Raw genomic sequence first — 3,475 nt, 5'->3', positions numbered from 1 at the left:
GACAATAATTTTAAGTTGTTTTTGTGAGATGTTTTATTTGTTCCTCAATTGGTTAAAAACATTATTTCTATTTCTATGCTTGATAGGGATGGTTATTCTTGTATTTTTGCTAAAGGTGTTTGCAATTTATACAAGAATGAATGTTTGATTGGAACTGGAGAATTAACAAACGATCTCTATAACTTAAAATTAAAAGATATTCCGTTGAACAATATCCAAGCGTGTACGAAAACAACAACAAACAAAAGAAAAATAGAAGATCCAAATCCCGCACAAATATGGCACGCTAGACTAGGTCATATTTCCCAAAGAAGGCTGCACAAGCTAGTGGGAAAAGACATGTTTGACCTGTCAGACATAAATTCTCTACCAACTTGTGAGTCCTGTTTAAAAGGAAAAATGACTAAAACTCCATTCAGTGGAAACGTGGAACGTGCACATGGTCTGCTGGATTTGATCCACACGGACGTTTGTGGCCCGCTAAGTGTTAGCACAAAATTTGGGCATTAGTACTTCATTACCTTTACTGATGACCATTCGAGGTGTGGGTACGTTTATTTGATGAAACACAAATCGAAAGCATTTGAAAAGTTCAAAGAATTCAGATCTGAAGTAGAAAATCAGCTACAAAGAAGTATTAAAGCACTTCGATCTGATCAAGGTGGAGAATACTTGAGTGCTGAATTTTTGGGTTATCTAAAAGAGAATGTGATTCTTTCACAATGGACTCCACCAGCAACACCACAATTGAATGGTGTTTATGAACGTCGAAATCGAACCCTGATAGACATGGTTCGATCCATGATGGGATTCACTGAACTGCCTACATCGTCTTGGGGCTTTGCGCTTGAAACGGCGGCAATGTTGTTGAATAATGTCCATACCAAAGCAGTGGATAAAACACCATATGAGATATGGATGGGAAAAACTCCCAAATATTCTTACATGAGAATATGGGGATGTCCTGCTTACGTGAAGCAGACAGTGGGAGACAAATTGGATAGTAGATCCACTTTGTGCTACTTTATAGGATATACAAAGAATTCTGTCGGATATTATTTCTATCATCCTAATGAAGCAAAAATGTTTGTTTCAAGAAATTCCACCTTTTTGGAAAGGGATTTTCTATTAGATAGAAAAGGTATATGATAGAACTTGAAAAAATTCAAGATACTCCCTCAAATATAGTAGTTGAACCTAATCCTCAACAACCAGTAGTTGAAGTACAAGCTCCTAGAAGGTCTGATAGGGTTATTAGACCACCTGCAAGATATACACTTCTTCATGAACAAGGCCATGATGAGCCTTGTGTTGGATGTGATCCAATGAATTTCAAAGATGCAATATCTGATACTGATTCAACCAAATGGCTTGAAGCCATGCAGTCAGAAATGGACTCTATGTATTCAAACCAAGTCTGGACATTAGTGGATCCACCTGAGGGAATCGTTCCCATAGGATGCAAATGGATCTACAAAAGAAAGCTTGGGGCGGATGGGAAGGTAGTGACCTTCAAAGCAAGACTGGTTGCAAAANACATCAGTAGGAAGTGAGCATAAGGTATGCAAACTTCAGAGATCTATATATGGTCTCAAGCAGGCGTCAAGGAGTTGGAACCTCAAATTTGATAGCACTATCAAAGAGTTTGGTTTTGCTAAGAATCCTGAGGAACCATGTGTATACAAGAAAGTTAGTGGGAGTGCAGTAACATTCCTTATACTTTATGTTGATGACATCCTACTCATTGGGAATGATATAGGATTATTGCAATCAACTAAAGTATGATTAGCAAGTAAATTCTCCATGAAAGACATGGGTGAAGCATCTTATGTATTGGGAATACAAATCTATAGAGATAGATCAAAAAGAATGTTGGGGCTCACCCAAGCCACTTATATCGATACCAATATAAAGAAATTCTCTATGGAAGAGTCCAAGAGAGGATACTTACCAATGTGTCATGGTATTACTCTATCTAAAGCTATGTGTCCCAAAAATGTTGAAGAGATAGAGATGATGACACGTATTCCATATGCGTCAGCCATTGGTAGTATCATGTATGGTATGATATCAACACGTCCCAATGTTGCTTACGCCCTGAGTGTTACAAGCAGATATCAGGCGAACCCTGGGCCAATGCATTGGAAGGCCGTGAAAGATATTCTTAAGTACTTGAGAAGGACTAAGAATTTGTTCACGGTCTATGGGGGCGGAGAATTGAAATTGAAAGGCTACACTGATTCTAGCTTCCAATGTGACGTAGATGATTCGAAATCGACATCTGGATTTGTATTCATGCTTAATGGTGCGGCTGTCTCTTGGAAAAGTTCCAAGCAAGACACCGTTACGGATTCGACCACTGAAGCTGAATACATCGCTGCATCTGCTGCAGCCAAAGAGGCAGTTTGGATGAGGAATTTTGTCCAAGCGTTGGACGTTATTCCTAATGGAGTTGATCCAGTTCCGGTATACTGCGACAACCCTGGTGCCGTTGCGCAAGCAAATGAACCAAGGTCTCATCAGCGATCCAAACATGTACTGAGGAAGTTCCACATCATCCGGGAGATTGTGGGAAGAGGAGATATATCAGTCGAAAGAGTCCTCTCTGCAGATAACGTTGCCGATCCACTTACAAAGCCCTTGCCAGGACCATTGTTTGAAAAGCATCGCGAAGCAATGGGATTAAAGTTTATGGGTAGTTGGCTCTAGGGCAAGGGGGAGATTGTTAGAGTAGATGTCTTGCAAGCCAACTGTTGGCTAGGGATTTTATTGACTCAGTTGTAATTAACAATCTTTATTTTAATATAATTCATTATTTCATGGTTTGTTATTTATTTATCTGTATATCCATGTTATCAAATATAGATAAAGACCTTGATTATACTTTAATACAAATGAATCGTAATTCGATGTTGAAACTCGTTTGTAAACATTGTATGATCTAAGTTCGTTCCTAGTCGATTCAGCCGCCTGAAACATGGATAAAGGTCGCTTGAGCTCGAGACTAGCATCTGTGATGTTGTGTACTGCGTTTCTTGGTAAGGACATAGAGATGTCCAAACATGCAGATGGGTAGTCATATGATGATTATACTGAACAACCCTCCCTCGGACTTTCCAAGTGGTTATCATTCATCGAGAGCATAAGTCCGTGGTTATGATTTTACACCATTAGTCCTTACGACCCGGGACAACACTGGGGCTCTATATGCTAGGGCTGTGCTTTGACTCGTTTACTGGCTCCAGGAGAGTCATCAGGTGGCGAGGTTGGGTACAGTTGCGAAACATATAGGAGCCAGTGCATTGTAGTCGGGGATTCACCACTCACCTGCGGGTGTGGATATCCTATGTGATCTGATGAAATTATAGTGCGTGGAATCTCTGGCCAGAGTATGAGATGTACGTTAGAGAAGGAGTTCTCGAACGGTACATGCGATGCCACTATTTATAGTTATCACATAGTTATCGAATTAATA

Source organism: Primulina huaijiensis, chromosome 16, assembly GCF_012295235.1.
Source record: "Primulina huaijiensis isolate GDHJ02 chromosome 16, ASM1229523v2, whole genome shotgun sequence".
Classification (NCBI taxonomy): Eukaryota; Viridiplantae; Streptophyta; class Magnoliopsida; order Lamiales; family Gesneriaceae; genus Primulina; species Primulina huaijiensis.
This window is presented reverse-complemented; position numbering follows the sequence as displayed.